The 18,996-nt window shown below is 40.9% G+C and overlaps 1 protein-coding gene across 3 annotated transcripts in view; it reads right to left on the bottom strand.

Moving 5' to 3' along the window:
* Window positions 1-10,301, bottom strand: part of LOC115223930 (ATP-dependent Clp protease ATP-binding subunit clpX-like, mitochondrial) — a 28,356-nt gene extending 18,055 nt beyond the window's left edge. The window contains exon 1 of one of the 3 annotated variants that reach the window (XM_029794667.2): window positions 10,123-10,301. The gene's annotated coding sequence lies outside the window, so the exon portion shown is untranslated. Of the gene's footprint in view, window positions 1-3,199; window positions 3,219-10,122 lie in introns of those variants that run through there. The other 2 variants (XM_029794666.2, XM_036512862.1) reach the window with 2 other exon arrangements.
* Window positions 10,302-18,996: the final 8,695 nt, after the last annotated feature.

Raw genomic sequence — 18,996 nt, 5'->3', positions numbered from 1 at the left:
GCCGGTGGCACGTAAAATACACCAATCCGACCGTGGCCGTTGCCAGCCTCGCCTGGCACCTGTGCAGGTGGCACGTAAAAAGCACCATCCGAATCGTGGCTGATGCCAGTGCCGCGTTGACTGGCTTCCGTGCTGGTGGCACGTAAAATACACCAATCCGACCGCGGCCGTTGCCAGCCTCACCTGGCACCTGTGCAGGTGGCACGTAAAAAGCACCCACTACACTCACGGAGTGGTTGGCGTTAGGAAGGGCATCCAGCTGTAGAAACATTGCCAGATAAGACTGGAGCCTGGTGCAGCCTTCTGGCTTCCCAGATCCCCGGTCGAACCGTCCAACCCATGCTAGCATGGAGAACGGACGTTAAACGATGATGATGGTGATGATGATGATAGTTGACATATATTGCAGTTTGTGTGTAGTTTTGCTGGTCAGCTGTGGTCATTATCTATCCTCCGCATCATCACAGCTCTTATTTTAATTTTAACATCCACTTTTCCATACTTGCATGGGTCAGACGGAATTTGTCAAAGCAGATTTTCTACAACAGGATTCTCTCCCTATGATCAACCCTGACCTAATTCTAAACATGGTAATATTTACAGTTCTATATTTAATACTAGCAGTATCGCCCGGCGTTGCTTGGGTTTGTAAGGGAAATAACTATATAAACATTTTTAGAGAGTTATAGCCAAAAAAATAGCAAAAAAATTATGGTAAATTTTTTTTTAAATCGTTGACTCATCGTAGACATTTTTAGAGAGTTACTTCCCTTATATAATAGCGAAAAAATGCATTAAAATGGAAAAGAATGATGGTAAATTGTTTTTAAAATCGTAGACTCATCGTAGACGTGCGCTAATACCCAGAAGGGCTTGATATGAATCACGACTATAAGATACCCGGTTTTGGTTAAACTACACCGCAAAATGTGGGAGTAGTTAGGAATCTAAATCGTAGGAGACAGACACACAACTTCACTTTTATATATAAAGATATTTTCTATGACCCAGACATATTTTCATGGAAGACTGGAAATAAAGGACACTGGTTGTATGATAGTTCTACTCATTTTACACCTATCACACAGAGTCAAAGCAGAGACAGTAGCACACACATACACACACACATACACACACACAACAGGCTCTGTTTCCATCTACTAAAATCCATTCACAAGACTTTAGCCATCTTGGGGACTAGCATAGAAGATACTTGCCCAGTGTGCCACGCAGTGAGAATGAACCCAAAGCCATGCGGTTAGGAAGCAAACAGCTTGCAATACCTGGCTGAGTTGACCTATGCGAAAGAAATAATGAACTAATGCCTGCATAGCGGGCGCAGGAGTGGCTGTGTGGTAAGTAGCTTGCTAACCAACCACATGGTTCCGGGTTCAGTCCCACTGCGTAGCACCTTGAGCAAGTGTCTTCTGCTACAGCCCCGGGCCGACCAATGCCTTGTGAGTGGATTTGGTAGACGGAAACTGAAAGAAGCCTGTCGTATATATGTATGTCTGTGTTTGTGTGTCTGTGTTTGGCCCCCTAACATTGCTTGACAACCGATGCTGGTGTGTTTATGTCCCCGTCACTTAGCAGTTCGGCAAAAGCGACCGATAGAATAAGTACTGGGCTTACAAAATGAATAAGTCCCGGGGTCGATTTGCTCGACTAAAGGCGGTGCTCCAGCATGGCCGCAGTCAAATGACTGAAACAAGTAAAAGAGTAAGAGTATAGCCACATGATTAAGAAATTAATTTTGTAACTACATGCACTTGGGTTCCATCCCAACACACAGCTCTTTGAGCAACAGTGTTCTACTACAATAGCTTCGAGTTGACCAAAGCCTTGTGAATGAAATTCGAAGAGTGAACAATATATAGAAACCCAACAAGTGTGCGTATGTGTGTTGTGGCAAAAAGCTGGTGTGTTAAAAGAAAATATTTCATGGCATTTTAATCTGTATCAGTTGCATTCTTTTTACTCCAAGGCTGACTTAGCTTTTCATTCTCCTAACAACCCTCTTACCAGGCAAGCATAACTGGGGAACCGGTTTACTCCCCAACAAGCTGCTCATCACGCAACAGGTTATACCAGATTACATAGTGCCAGTAGCACTTGTGAGTGATCTGGCTATATATATATATATATCTATACACACACACACATATATATATACATATATATATACTATATACACACACATACATATGATTTGGATAAATAAAATACTAGGTGTAGGCTAGAGTGATAATGTATCTAATGGTGATAACCTAAATAAACAAATAACATTTAGTACTATTGTGTCTAATACATAAACAAATGTTTTGAGATATACCCCTTTAGATGGTGGAGTCGGTGGTGGTGGCTGTGGTGGTAGTTGTCATAGTTATAGTTTTGGCTGTCAACTGTTGAAACCATTTTACCTTTGAGAAAAACATGAATGTCACAGAATCCTGTCCATTCCCTGTGAATTCGTTGTGTCAATGTTTTAGCTAAACAGAATAAGTCCATGTGTGTGTGTGTATGAACAAACATACGTACATACATACATACATATATATATATATATACATAAAATACAAAATGGGACAAGAATGCAAAACATCCATGATCACACAGGTGATACATAAATGGGACAATAAAACATCCAGATAGACGATACAAAAAAAACAAGGACAGGTCATTCGAAGCTTCCTATCCTCAGTCAAGAACCATATCATCCTCGCAATTTCAGCTGTATATATATATATATATATATATATATATATATATATAAAGTTAATCCAAACAAGAAAGCACAAAAAAACACAACAACGCGAGGGCGTGGAACAAATATAGTATTATTGGACGCTCAGGAAAGAAGGAAAGAAGGAGGGTTTAACGTTTCAAGCAGAGCTCTTCGTCGGAAACATAGGAGAAGGAAATATCCAGTGAAGGGAAGACAGAGGAAAAAAAATCGCCAACGGTACACACGAGGTCACATATATATACACACACACACACAGAAATTATATTTGAAAAATAAATATGGATTGTAAAATTGATGGTGGAAGCTAAATGGCTAAATACACCACAGAGTATACACCAAACTTCTAACAGCATTGGTCAAGGTACAGCAAAACATCTCACCCCTCCTCTTCGCCCACCCTATACTGTGCTAACTCCTGTCTCAGTAAAAAATGCGAAGCCCAGTCCTTACTCCCTTGTAAATATACTCTCTGGAATTCCTTCCTTGGACATGTTTCTCCTTCAATTGTCTACCTGCAACTGTTTGAGAGAAATATCTAAATCCTGTTGATCACACTGGCCTCAGGAGGCTTGCGAAGGTAATGAGTAAAGAAAGCCATTCTAAACACTGCCCATCCTTCTCAAAAAAAAAAAAAAAAAAGAATAGTTTTCTGATATTTATTTTCAACCATTACGGTAAGATAACCTTCCCCCACTAGCCCCTCCCACCTTAGGCACCAGTCCAATTTCATGTAGTATAAACAAATGTCATGATCTTCCCCTATTTAGTTGTAGCAGCTATTTTAGCAAATCCATAGAATCACGAAGGGCAAATCTGATTTTGCCAAGACAGGAATTCAAAACATCAAGAATTATATTTTTAAGTTCTTGGGTGACGTAAATCATCATTCATAGAACATCAAGCATGAGGTTTCCGAATGATGTAAATACAGATATTGTAAGGCCTCTGCCTGCCTTTCTTTTATCATACATTGGCACTCAACCATACCAGTCATTTCTTTTACCCCTTCCACTGGTCTTTTAATGATTTCTTGCATTGGCATGGAGCCACAAGTTTGGCTGAGGATTCTACATGATTTCTTTCATTCCAGTATCTCACTGACGTGAAAGCGAATTCTTGAGTAGTTGGTTAACAAACTTTGGGCTGTGGCCTCAATTTCTGGACCAGGTAGCATGCTGTGTCCTTGAGCATAACACTTCATTTTTCATTACTGAAGCCCACTTAGCCAAAAATAAGAACTAGCAGCAACTGGGGTAGGGGTGGACCGAGCACTTTTGTTTAAGAGGAAGTTTTGCACTTTCATTGAAAGCGAATTCTTGAGTAGTTGGTTAACAATCTTTGGGCTGTGGCCTCAATTTCTGGACCAGGTAGCATGCTGTGTCCTTGGGCATAACACTTCATTAAGCCCACTTAGCCAAAAATAAGAACCAGTGGCAACTGGGGTAAGGGTGGACCGAGCACTTTTGTTTAAGAGGAAGTTTTGCACTTTCATTCACCTAAAAACCTCAAAAACATGGATAAGCTTCAACTTTATGAGCTTGTAGGGCATAAAGCGATTAGGCAAAAGGAAAAAAAACAAAAAAAAACTGACACTTATTACACATGGGAGGATGAAATGCAAAGCTGACGGCCCACCATCTGAGATTTGAACTCAGAAAGCACAAATATGTAACTAGATATACTAAAAGACGCTTAGTTTAATACAGCCACTTTCTATCACTCCACTTTGGGAGTCAACTATGTGGTCACTAATTCTGCCAGAAATAGGAGTCAAATATCCAAAAGCTTGTACAATGTGGTCATAGGTGCACTGCGCTTAGGGAAAAAGATGGAATGGTCATGGTAGGAGTGCTTTTGATCAAAGGCATGCTAAACAACCACAACCCTAATAATAATGCAAAGCCTATTCTTTCTTTTTTCTTTTTACTTGTTTCAGTCATTTTGACTGCGGCCATGCTGGAGCACCGCCTTTTAATCGAGCAACTCGACCCCGGGACTTATTCTTTTTTTGTAAGCCCAGTACTTATTCTATCGGTCTCTTTTGCCGAACCGCTAAGTGACAGGGACATAAACACACCAGCATCGGTTGCCAAGCAATGCTAAGGGGACAAACACACACACACACACATATATATATATACATATATACGACGGGCTTCTTTCAGTTTCCGTCTACCAAATCCACTCACAAGGCTTTGGTCGGCCCGAGGCTATAGTAGAAGACACTTGCCCAAGGTGCCACGCAGTGGGACTGAACTCGGAACCATGTGGTTGGTAAACAAGCTACTTACCACACAGCCACTCCTATGCCTATATATATATATGATGGGCTTCTTTCAGTTTCCGTCTACCAAATCCACTCACAAAGCTTTGGTCGGCCCGAGGCTATAGTAGAAGACACTTGCCCAAGGTGCCATGCAGTGGGACTGAACTCGGAACCATGTGGTTGGTAAACAAGCTACTTACCACACAGCCACTCCTATGCCTATATATATATATGATGGGCTTCTTTCAGTTTCCGTCTACCAAATCCACTCACAAAGCTTTGGTCGGCCCGAGGCTATAGTAGAAGACACTTGCCCAAGGTGCCACGCAGTGGGACTGAACTCGGAACCATGTGGTTGGTAAACAAGCTACTTACCACACAGCCACTCCTATGCCTATATATATATATGATGGGCTTCTTTCAGTTTCCGTCTACCAAATCCACTCACAAGGCTTTGGTCGGCCCGAGGCTATAGTAGAAGACACTTGCCCAAGGTGCCACGCAGTGGGACTGAACTCGGAACCATGTGGTTGGTAAACAAGCTACTTACCACACAGCCACTCCTGCGCCTATATATATTATGAACTAAAAGTAGCTCTAGTAATATATACTCTTTTACTTGTTTCAGTCATTTGACTGCAGCCATGCTGGGGCACTGCCTTTAGTCAAGCAAATCGACTCCAGGACTTATTCTTTGTAAGCATAGTACTTATTCTGTCAGCCTCTTTTGCTGAACTGCTAAGTTACAGGGACGTAAACACACCAGCGTCGGTTGTCAAGCGATGTTGGGGGGACAAACACACACACATACATCATCATCATCATTTAGCGTCCACTTTCCATGCTAGCATGGGTTGGACGGTTCAACTGGGGTCTGTGAAGCCAGAAGGCTGCATCAGGCCCAGTCTGATCTGGCAGTGTTTCTACGGCTGGATGCCCTTCCTAATGCCAACCACTCCGTGAATGTAGTGGGTGCTTTTTACGTGCCACCCGCACAGGTGCGAGAAGGAGCTGGCAGACGGCCACGGACGGATGGTGCTTTTTACGTGTCACCGGCACGGGGTCCAGGCCAGGCTGGCAACGGCCACGATCGGATGGTGCTTTTTACGTGCCACCGGCACGGAGGCCAGGTGAGGCTTGTAACGGCCACGAACGGATGGTGCTACGTGTCACCGGCACGGAGGCCAGGCGAGGCTGGCAACGGCCAGGAACGGATGGTGCTTTTTACGTGCCACCAGCACGGAGGCCAGACGGGGCAGAGCTGGCAACGGCCACGATCGGATTGTTTGCTTACTTGTCACCGGCACTGGTATCACAGCTGCAATTTCCATTGATGTTGATCGACTTCGATTTTGGTTCTGCTTTCTGATATCTGATTTGATTTGGTTTGATTTTGAGTAGCTTGCTTACCGACCACATGGTTCAGAGTTCAGTCCCACTATGTGGCACCTTGGGCAAGTGTCTTCTAATATAGCCTCGGGCCGACCAAAGCCTTGTGAATGGATTTGGTAGACGGAAACTGAAAGAAGCCATCGTATATATATATGTATGTGTAGATGTTTGTGTGTCTGTGTTTGTCCTCCCAAAATCGCTTGACAACCGATGGTGGTGTATTTACATCCCCGTAACTTAGCGGTTTGGCAAAAAGAGACCGATAGAATAAGTACTAGGCTTACAAAGAATAAGTCCTGGGGTCGATTTGCTCGACTAAAGGTGATGCTCCAGCATGGCCACAGTCAAATGACTTAAACAAGTAAAAGAGTATACATACCCGAGCTCCAAACTAAACACAAACTGCAGTGATGTTTGAATGTATATAAATACATTTCGTTACCAATTTAAAGAGAATAAATAAATTTCGGTTTATATATAAAATACATATGGTTCTTCAAATCAATCTCTTATCTCTACATTCTGTCAACTCAACTAAGTCCACAATAAACAACATCCATCTGTTACATATCTATAGAAAAAAAAGTATTCTAATCCAAATCACTTTCTCATAAACAAAAAATATAATGTTCTTAGTTTTTGAAAATTGCGAACACAGAATCGCTGATATTCGAAATGTTATTATTTTTTACCTATTTTTTACCCAGCGCATCATAAAAGTGTTTTGGATCTTTTCGGTTTGAACGGCAGTTTTTCCTAGCGGTTTCATATGAAATTGTCACCCATAATTATCGATTTATTGCATTTCAATGTTTAGGGTTAGGGTTAGTTAGAGGTGGGGAGGAAGGGTATCTTTTTTTCTTCACAAATGTAAATAAACCCAATCTGTTTCTTAAACGAGGGACATATTCAAACGGCACAGAATGGGGGGGAGGGTTACCTTAATAGACGTCATTGATTGGTTGAAATTGCAGAAAATGAAGAAAAAAAAACAACAAATATCTTACAAACAATAGAATTTTCTCAATAAAGCCAAGAGAAAAAGATGTTTCATAAACACATTCTACCAGTATACGAGGTTTAAAATTTTTTTAGTTACCTAGAAATTATTTTTAAAAAACTGCCGTTCAAACCGAAAAGATCCTAAACAACTAAAAGCAATCTATTATCTTATATTATTTAATATTTTATGACTCAACATAAATTACGTTACCTTTTTCTACACCAGTAAACAACACAAACATTATATAAGGGCTAATCTGCATAATAATCAGCCAAAATTGCTGAACTTTTTAAGCAATACCTTCACATCTCGTGTTACTTGTTTATGATACTGAACATATAAGAAGAAGTGCATGTCACCTTTGTGCAGCCAATTATAAGTCGGTTAGTATGAGTTATCTTTCTTTAACAGCACTTCTTTTTTTTCATTAACTGTAAAGGATGTATTTTGCACATTTTGGTTGTTACACCTAGGAATAATTTGTTTGTTGGTGTAAATATATACAGAAATATAAATAAACAGATGAACGTAAATATGTACATAAATACATAAATATCCATATACAACATCGTTGTTGTGGTCATCATTGTAATTATATAACGGAGGTAGAAATTAAAGCTATAACATGCTCACAGAGTTAACTAAAATGCAATTAGGATGAATATTTGTTTGTTAGTGTAATACAAAAATATAAATAAACTTATGAACGTAAATATGTACATAGATACATAAATATCCATATACAACATCGTTGTTGTGGTCATCATTGTAATTATATAACGGAGGTAGAAATTAAAGCTATAACATGCTCACAGAGTTAACTAAAATGCAATTAGGATGAATATTTGTTTGTTAGTGTAATACAAAAATATAAATAAACTTATGAACGTAAATATGTACATAGATACATAAATATCCATATACAACATCGTTGTTGTGGTCATCATTGTAATTATATAACGGAGGTAGAAATTAAAGCTATAACATGCTCACAGAGTTAACTAAAATGCAATTAGGATGAATATTTGTTTGTTAGTGTAATACAAAAATATAAATAAACTTATGAACGTAAATATGTACATAAATATATAAATATCCATATACAACATCGTCGTCGTCGACATCATTGTAATCATATAACGGAGGTAGAAATTAAAGCTATAACATGCTCACAGAGTTAACTAAAATGCAATTAGGATGAATATTAACAAGTGCCCCATTGATACATACATAGATAGATACTTACATACCATGCATACACACACATATATATGTGTGTGCTTTATTTACCTGATTGCATCACAAAACCCATATATATATATATATATATATATATATATATATATATATATATATATATATTATAATTGGAGCTCAGCAAAGATTTGCTTTACCACATACCGAAGTTGTTTAGAAATAGCAGCCAGAGAACCTTAGCATGCCGAATTCTACTTGGTGAAATTATTGATTACTAGTTAATTAATTAATTTTACCCTTTGTTATTATATATATATATATATATATATATATAATATATATATATGAGTGGATGCTTCAAGTATACAAGCATTAGCAATTCTCAATTTGTATATATATATATATATATATATATATATATAAACATCCGTTTGACCCATTGAATGACAGACACATAAGCATTTATAGAGAATGAAGCAACAAGGAAAAGACATTTTTAAGGGGCAACTCAACCTGCTAGAAATAGCAATCAAATCTCCATCATCATGATTATTACCCTACTGTTGCCTTTGAAAACAAAACAACGAAGTCAAGCAAGGACACGTTGAACAAGGGAGTCCAAAAGATGGAGCTCGGTTTTTTTTTTTTGTGAGGCAGGGGTGACTGTCGTCCAACTGACAGGGTGGTCACGGCTGAAACGACTCTCGATGGGCCTCCGTATTAGGAAATACTAAGTAAATGGATTCACTAAAGATGTCACACTCTGGTTTTATATTCAAAACAATAACAGATGCAGATTAATCATACTTTAGACGAATTTTTAGTATTTTTCCTAATACTATAATTCCCGATAAATTAGGTGATATTTTTTAACACCTTAATTAGGATCCGGAATGTATGGAATTAAATATTTTTTTTAATTATTTAGATGAGTAAAAACATGAGTTGTTATTGTTATTATTATTATTATTATTTTTTTTTTTTTGGTAAAATTTAGGAAACAAAATTTTTAAGGATTAAACCATAATTTTTTAAACTTAGCATAGGAATTAAATAGGTTTTTTGGGGGGTTTTTTTCTGATTTTGATTTTTCAATACAAAAATAAATAAATAAAAATTTTTTTACGAAAATCGACGGAAAGGTCTACTAAAGACGAAAGATCGCCCAAATTTTGTTTTGAGGTTTTTTGATGATTGCAAAAATTTAAGGATTAACCATAATTTTTTAAACTTAGCATAGGGAAATAAATAAGTTTTTGGGGTTTTTTGTCCGATTTTGACTTTTCAATACAAAAATAAATAAAAAAAATTTTTTTACGGAAATCGACGGAAAGGTCTACTAAAGACGAAAGATCGCCCAAATTTTTTTGTTTTGAGGTTTTTTTTTTTTGATTTGCAAAAAAAAGTTAAAGGTTTAACCTTTTAGAAAGAGAAAAAAAAAAAAATCATGTTATGGCAAAACAGAGGCAAAAAGGAAACGTCGCTTTTTTCGATAAAGAATAATAAAAAACAACATACACTGAAAGGTAAGGTGTCAGAAATAGGGGGAAGAAGAAGAAGAAGTCGGGTCAGCTTCGACGACGTTAAAGAGGATTTCTTTTCCTGTCCTTTACAAGAAACACCAACAGATCACGTACGACTCCATGTTTGTAAACGGAACAGACTGTATCACTCCGCCCGCCTGCTTTATTTCTTTCTTTTTGTTTTTTTTTTAATGTTTTTGGTAAAGGAACAAGTGGTGGTGGTGGTGGGGGGGGGCGACGTAGTGGTCACAGTTGTTAAAGCAACGGTGGTAGGAGGGAGTGAAACTATTTGCAACCAGGTTATGAAATCACAGATACGTAAAAATTTTCTAACTCCGCGGTAAATATTACCATCACCACCACCACCACTACCGCCACTACCACCATAACTGCCGCCGCTACCGCCGCCGCCGCTCGCATCTTCTCTCTCTCTCACTTACCTTCTGATTGATGATGATGATGATGTTGATGGTGTTAGTGATGATGGTAATGGCTGCTATGACATGCTGAAACAAAATAATCCGATGTATTTGATGTGAAATCTAATTTTTACACCATCAAAAGAAAACATTTTAAGCACTGTAAATCAACTATTTACATATAAGAATAAAAAGCAACTCTCGATATTAACAAACAATGGCAAGAAAACTAGTCCAGTTAAAAGTACATATGAATTGCATCGTTAACAAGGGGAAAGAGGGTATCCGTGTACACTGCATGATATAAGTTATTTATTGATTTAGTAAAATACGCTTGCAGACGATTTGGAGCGACGAAGGGGAATCGGCTCTAACTAGATCATAAATTCTACCCGTTCAAGCTGAGTTTTGATGCTTTATTATTATTTTTTTTTCAAAACTATTCTGTATAGAAAGTGCCCGTCTCTGTCCATATTACATAACACGTCATAACTGTACTTCGACGTGTTAAATTCATATAAAGCCATCTGCAGCCGAAACATAATTAAACAACTTTAATACTTTAATGACTATCGAAATAAAAATAATAAAATGTTAATATTTAGATTGCTTAAAACTGGTCTGATGAACTGATTTTTTTTCCGTGCAAATACATTTTTCGTAGGGTCTAAGCAAATCATAGACTGAGTTAAAAACTTCGAGCAACTAAAAATTATCCAAGAAGGAGTAAACAAAAATTCACCCAAGAAATGTTTAAGACAAAAAAAATATAATAAAATCTCAAGGGAGATAACTTTCTTGAGATCAGTTAATCGAAGTTTTTGGTTTAATATGGGCTAGGTGGCTGGCAGTGTTTCGGTCTATAGAGCCAACTGAGAATAGTAACGGATATTAAGGGGAGTTGGCGATCCTTCGGTATAGGTACCATAAGTACCGGAAGTGGCTTTGTTTACATTTCTGAAGGTAACAGAAACCCTTTTCTCCCACCCCTAACCCTAACCCCCCCCCCCATATATATAAAAAAAAAACACTTTCTTGAAATGTATCCGGTACTTCCGGTACCTATACCGAAGTTACGCCGGGAGATTTATTAGTCCTCTTCAACAAAGCCTACTCTGGCAAGACTAATACTGATCCACACACACGCACACACACATACATACATACATACATGCATACATACATGCATACATACATACATACATACATACATACATACATACATACATACATACATAAAGTAAAGGTAAAGAACCCCTTCGGTCATGAATGACCATGGGATTGCACCTAGAAAGTTACCCTCCTAGACTCAAGTCCGGGCAAGGTTGTTTTTATGGAAGACCAGCAGTCGCCCATGCATACCAGCCTCCCCTCTCCACGCCACCAGTGTTATCCAAGGGAAAGACAAAGGGGCCGATACAGCCTGGCACCAGTGATGTCGCAACTCATTTCTACAGCTGAGTGAACTGGAGCAACGTGAAATAAAGTGCCTTGCTCAAGAACACAACACGCAGCCCGGTCCGGGATTCGAGCTCACAACCTCACGATCGTAAGCTCGACGCTCTAACCACTGAGCCATGCGCCTTCACATACATACATACATACATACATACATACATACATGTATATTAAACAGATTGGGTTAAAATCCAAGCTGTGTCCTCTAGAAGCAGATATTCTTATTCCAGTATTCCAAATCCGTTTGTAGATGTTCTATAAACTAGAGGAATTACAACCGTGTTTCGTGGTCTGCTACCACAACAGCTCCTTTATAGGATCCAGTTAGCTCAAGACATCATTGGCTTCATCCAAATGTACATTTTGTATGATTTGATTCTCTGCCTGAAGAATTTCTAATAGGAGATATCTTCGGACTATCTCACTCTGTGAGAGCCTCAGTTCAAATCGCACGTGTCTTGAATGGGCTGGAGTATTTCTATTTTGGATGTATTTGGGGTACTTAGTTGTGCTCATGACTTAGTGTTTGCTTCTTCCATGAGTGCGAGTAAGTATCTCATTTATTTCTTCTGCCACATGTATCACTGACGAAGAGGGGGCTCTTAGTAGCTAACTCTGAAATCGGTCCGATATGGTAATGATGAAATTTTTTAGAAATTTTTGTCGACCTTTTTCGAGTAGCGTGCGTTTTGTGAAAAAATTATATGGTTAATGGACAATATGTCCTATTTTTCGGCATATTTGGCATTAGAAAAATTTTTTTCTTTGCCCTCATTTATGAATTATATGTTTCTCCTACATTTACAATTTCGTAACTCCTATTAGCAAATGAAACATGTGTAATGGTGATTAAAGACTACCAAAACTTTTTATCAGTCTCCTGTTTTGATACATATCCATATATAGAGAGAGAAGAAGTGAGAGAAAAAGAGAGAACTACTATTGTTATGTTGATTTTGAACATCATCAATATGCCCACCCACCCCAAAAAAATACGTCAAAGGATTGTTCTTCATATCATACTCAAACCGAGTGAGGTCTCACATATTCATTTATTCTTTTATACGTTTCAGTCATTTGACTGCAGCCATGCTGGAGCACCGCCTTAAAGGGTTTTGGTCGAAGAAATCGAACCCAGGACTTGTTCTTTGTATGCCTTGTACTTATTCTATCGGTCTCTTTTGCCGAACCGGGGACGTAAATACACCAATATCGGTTGTCAAGCAATGGGGGTGGAGGTACAAACACAGACACAAACACACACACACACACACACACACACACACATATATATATATATATATATATATATATATATATATATATATATATATATATAATATATATATATATATATATATGTACACACACACGCACACACATATACACGACAAGCTTCAGGTTCTGTTTATCAAATCCATTCACACTTGCTCAAGGTCCCATGCAGTGGGACTGGACTCGGAAACATGTGGCTGGGAAGCAAATTTCTTACCACGCAACCATCTGTGATTATCCAAGCAATTACTAGACAAAAACTCCCACTAGATGTCTTTTAAATCTATACAATGGCGGTGCCCCAGCATGGCCACAGCTCAAGAGCTGAAACTGGAAAACATAAACATAAAAAAAAAAAGAAGACAAGCAAGGTAAATAACTGCAATATGATGAGTTTCTGGGAATTTTTAGTTAAAGCATACCTACGATGCATCAGAGGATTAGAAATGACACATTGTACACCCGTCCGTAATTGTTACATTTGAAACTTGTTTGACATTAAAGATGCCGGAAAGGGCGGTTTATCTAAACATTTTGCCAGCACAGGATGACACTCCTACGCTTTGTTCGTCCTTTCAAAACATTTTGCGAGTTTGCAATTTTTTGAAAATTAATCCTTGAATTTGTTTTACTAAATACAGGGCAAAAGAAAATGAGCAAAAAATTTTTTAAAAGGGGGGGAAAGAATAATATAAGCAGAAAATGATAGTACGATAGCAGACACCCATAAAATTATTAACCATCTTACTAACTATAACTCTGAGCACCTTTTCAAACTACACCTGTCTAACACTCGTGGACATGTTTACAAAGTCAGAAAACAGCACAGCTCCCATGACTTTGGGAAACATTTTTTCACGCTGAGAGTTGCTGAAACATGGAACAAACTGCCGGCATCAGTTGTTAGTTGTCGGAGCACTACATCCTTCAAAACTTCCATGCTTCCTGAGATTCGCCACCAGTATTCTTTTTCATTATGTGTGGCTATGGCTTCTAGCATATTGTGGGTTCTTATCTCTTTGTCCTTGTGATTATCCTTCTGACTGATTTCATTACAGAGTGTCCTGGCTACAACGTCATGTCTCGTCGGTAGATAATACCGTGATGACATTTTCGGACATTAGTGGGGTCAGCATTAGGATTAAAATTCGGGGATGGCGGTGGAGGAAGGTTGGTAATGGAGGTGGAGGGGGAGCTGGGTGAAACGCATTAACTCTGGCGGTGGAACTTAGATGAGGTGCAGAAGGCGATGGGGGTAGGCTGGCTGTAACGGGAGTGGTGGTGTGAATAAGGGGAGGAAGGGCAGGTTAGCGATTGAGGTAGAGGGGAGAGCTGGGTGAATAGCATTAGCACTTCCGGTGGGGCTTGACTGGGGGAAGGAGGCGATGGCGGCAGGCTAGTTGTTGCGGGTGTTGTGGGCTGAATAAAGGGATGAGCAGGAGTAATTCCGGCAGAATCTGACGATAGAAGGGTTAGGGGAGAGATAGGGGATATGAATGAACTCCCCTAGAATGGGACGGGAAGAGTGGGGCCGGGAGGACGAAGGCTGGTAGGATGTAACAAAATCTCTTGGTCACTTGCCGTATGACCCCAAAGCTTTTTATTTGGGGCTCGACTGGGGGAAGGAGGCGATGGCGGCAGGCTAGTTGTTGCGGGTATTGTGGGCTGAATAAAGGGATGAGCAGGAGTAATTCCGGCAGAATCTGATGATAGAAAGGGTAGGGGAGAGATAGGGGATATGAATGAACTCCCCTAGAACGGGACGGGGAGAGTGGGGGCGGGAGGACGAAGGCTGGTAGGATGTAACAAAATCTCTTGGTCACTTGCCGTATGACCCCCAAAGCTTTTTATTTTGTTTTATTTTTCCTTCACTACAACCAATGTTAAATCCGACCAGACCAACGTGCGACAGACAGGATGGATGGGCAAGAGAGAGGACATGTGTGGGCCACGTGGGAATAGGAAATTGGGAGTGAATCAAAACAGGAAAATGAATTCCGTGTTCGAGAAGGAATGTCAGTAAAATCTTGAAATGAATGCTGCGTATATGAACGCATTTAAAACAGCGGAAGTGCAATAATAAAAAAGTTTTGGGGGTGGGGTATTAAAACACCGAAAAGAACAAAAAGATGAAACTGAAGAATTTTGAGATGTACCAAATTAAACACATGGCCTAGTGGTTAGAGCTTCGGACTCGCGGTCGAGGGATCGCTGGTTCGAATCTCTGACCGGGTGATGTGTGTGTTTATGAGCGAAACACCTGACCGGGTGATGTGTGTGTTTATGAGCGAAAGGCGGCGAGCTGGCAGACACGTTAGGTACCGGGCGGAATGCTTTGCGGTATTTCGTCTGTCGTTACGTTCTGAGTTCAAATTCCGCCGAGGTCGACTTTGCCTTTCATCCTTTCGGGGTCGATAAATAAAAGTACCAGTTTCGCACTGGGGTCGATGTAATCGACTTAATCCGTTTGTCTGTCCTTGTTTGTCCCCTCTGTGTTTAGCCCCTTGAGGGTAGTAAAGAAATATATGAGCGAAACACCTAAGCTCCACGCGGCTCCGGCAGAAGGTAATGGCGAAACTTCTGCTGACTCTTTCGCCACAACTTTCTCTCACTCTTTCCTCCTGCATCTTGCAGCTCACCTGCGACGGACCGGCGTCCCGTCCAGGTGGGGAACCTATACGCCAAGGAAACCGAGAAACCGGCCCTTATGAGCCAGGCATGGCTCGAGAAGGCTCACTCTTTCCTCTTGCATCTTGCAGCTCACCTGCGTCGTACTGGCGTCCCGTCCAGGTGGGGTACCTATATGCCAAGGAAACCGGGAAACCGGCCCTTATGAGCCAGACATTGCTCAAGAAGGAACAAACCAAATTAGACAAAAAAAAAAAAATACAAAACACTACAAAATACAAAAACGATGTATAAACACTGTGATTTGTATGGAATTTTTAAAACGATATTCATAAACGTCGGCGAAGTGGCAGAAACGTTAGCACACCGGGCGAAATGCTTAGCGGTATTGCGTCTGTCGTTGCGTTCTGAGTTCAAATTCCGCCGAGGTCGACTTTGCCTTTCATCCTTTCGGGGTCGATAAATTAAGTACCAGTTACGCACTGGGGTCGATGTAATCGACTTAATCCGTTTGTCTGTCCTTGTTTGTCCCCTCTGTGTTTAGCCCCTTGTGGGCAATAAAGAAACAGATATTCATAAACGTCGCATCAGTGACTTCACTTTTCTCTCTCTCTCTCTCTCTCTCTCTCTCTCTCTCTCTTTCTCTCTCTCTCTCTCTCTTTCTCTCTCCCTCCCTCTTAAACAGTTTCCCCGTTATGTCGTTCAATAAGCTTTTTCGTGAAATCTGCAGTTAAGAGATGTCGTAAGTTACATCCCTGGCCATGTTGTTGTTTGTTCCTTCTCGAGCCATGCCTGGCTCATAAGGGCCGGTCTCCCGGTTCCTTGGCGTAGAGGTTCCCCACCTATACATAAAGCTTATCTGGGAGACTAAACTATATCATGATTAATAGTAACCAACATTTCACCAAGCTACATACTATTCAGAAATGATCTAAATACTGCCTCAAAGTGTTATGTAGGGCCACACAATCCACCCCACCAAATGGTTAGAGTTTGTTTGTTCCTTCTCGAGCCATACCTGGCTCATAAGGGCCGGTTTCCCGATTTCCTTGGCGTATAGGTTCTCCACCTGGACAGAGACACCGGTCCGTCGCAGGTGAGCTGCAAGACGCAGGAAGAAAGAGTTAGAGAAAGTTGTGGCAAAAGAGTCAGCAGAAGTTTCGCCGTTACCTTCTGCCGGAGCCGCGTGGAGCTTAGGTGTTTCGCTCATAAACACACACACACACCGCCCGGGCTGAGAGTCGAACCGGCGATCCCTTGACCGCGAGTCAGCTGCTCTAACCACTAGGCCATGTGCCTCCACACATCTCTGGCTATGCGACATGGAGCCAACTCAGCCTGCGCCCTACTGATGTCCATCCCCTTCTCCCCTCTCTGGACATCCAGTCCTCTCAGAAGAAGTGGGACGTCATCCTGTGTAGCATGATCGCGGACATGATAATGTGCTAATTTGACCAGCACCGTCTGGCACGTTTTCGCTCAGCTCCCCAGCCTCACAGCAGAGTTTGGCTCAATGCAGAGCCATCACTCGCAGCTGGCACACAGCCTCATAGCGACTGTCAGCGCATCGGCGTCTCCCTGAGGCCTGGCATTAAGATCTGCGAACCTCATGAACACCGCTGCGGATCCACTGTGGATTCTCTTGGCCTCCAATCACTGTCATACCATCATAGTTTTGGTCGCCTTCCACGCCATGCCATCCTTAATAGGATCATTAAGTATGACCTAGACATCACAGGCTTCCCTTCCCAGCTCAAGCCAGCGAGGCTAGACCGAGGGAACGATAAAAAGCAGGACGGTATGACAATTTTCCAGTTCCGTGGTGGCAGGCCCCACATCTGGGATGTCACATGCTGTGACACCTTCTCCAGTAGCAACTTAGTTCTATCGGCTGCCAATCCTGACTTCGTCGCTCATCAGGCTGAGAAAAGCAAACTGTCAAGGTATCGGTCGCTGTCCAACAGGTCTTTGGTCGAGCCTGTGACGGTGGAGACCTTCTTTTAAACTGATTCTTACTTTCACTCTAACACCCCTATGTATATCACTACAACTTTTGGTGTACTCTGTCGTCCTCAAAGTAAGACCTGAGCCATATCCGTGGAGATCCAAACTATAAAATTTTAGTGATATGCCTGTTATCGACACATTCGTCGAGAGGCAATTGCGCTAGAAGAGCGGCTGTGGCCGTTGACTGTGTTTTGTTGTGGTCTGGGTAGCAGCAATAGGGTTAAGATGGCAATGATTACGATGGGTCAGCTGTGGAATTCGGAAAAAAACATGTAGAACAATCCCTTCATCTGTTATACACACACACACTCACACACACATATATATATATATATACCGGCGAAATGGCAGAAACGTTAGAGCGCCGGACGAAATGCTAAGCGGTATTTCGCCTGTCGTTACGTTGTGAGTTCAAATTCCGCCGAGGTCGACTTTGCCTTTCATCCTTTCGGGGTCGATAAGTAAAGTACCAATTTCGCACTGGGGTCGATGTAATCGACTTAATCCCTTTGTCTGTCCTTGTTTGTCCCCTCTATGTTTAGCCCCTTGTGGGTAGTAAAGAAATATATATATATATATACCTATGTACGCATGTACGTACGTACATGCATACACACGCGCGTATGCATGTATACATGCATGCAGTGGAGGCGCAATGGCCCAGTGGTTAGGGCAGCGGACTCGCGGTCGTAGGATCGCGGTTTCGATTCCCAGACCGGGCGTTGTGAGTGTTTATTGAGCGAAAACACCTAAAGCTCCACGAGGTTCCGGCAGAGGATGGTGGTGATCCCTGCTGTACTCTTTAACCACAACTTTCTCTCACTCTTACTTCCTGTTTCTGTTGTACCTTGTATTTCAAAGGGCCGGCCTTGTCACTCTCTGTGTCACGCTGAATATCCCCGAGAACTACGTTAAGGGTGCACGTGTCTGTGGAGTGCTCAGCCACTTACACGTTAATTTCACGAGCAGGCTGTTCCGTTGATTCGGATCAACCGGAACCCTCATCGTCGTAACCGACGGAGTGCTTCCATACATGCATGCATGTATGTATATGTGTATATATATATCAATCTGTATACCAG

This window comes from Octopus sinensis, linkage group LG24 (assembly GCF_006345805.1).
Source record: "Octopus sinensis linkage group LG24, ASM634580v1, whole genome shotgun sequence".
Lineage (NCBI taxonomy): Eukaryota > Metazoa > Mollusca > Cephalopoda > Octopoda > Octopodidae > Octopus > Octopus sinensis.
The sequence above is the reverse complement of the archived record's forward strand: the minus strand, read 5'-3'. Positions and strand labels throughout refer to the sequence as shown.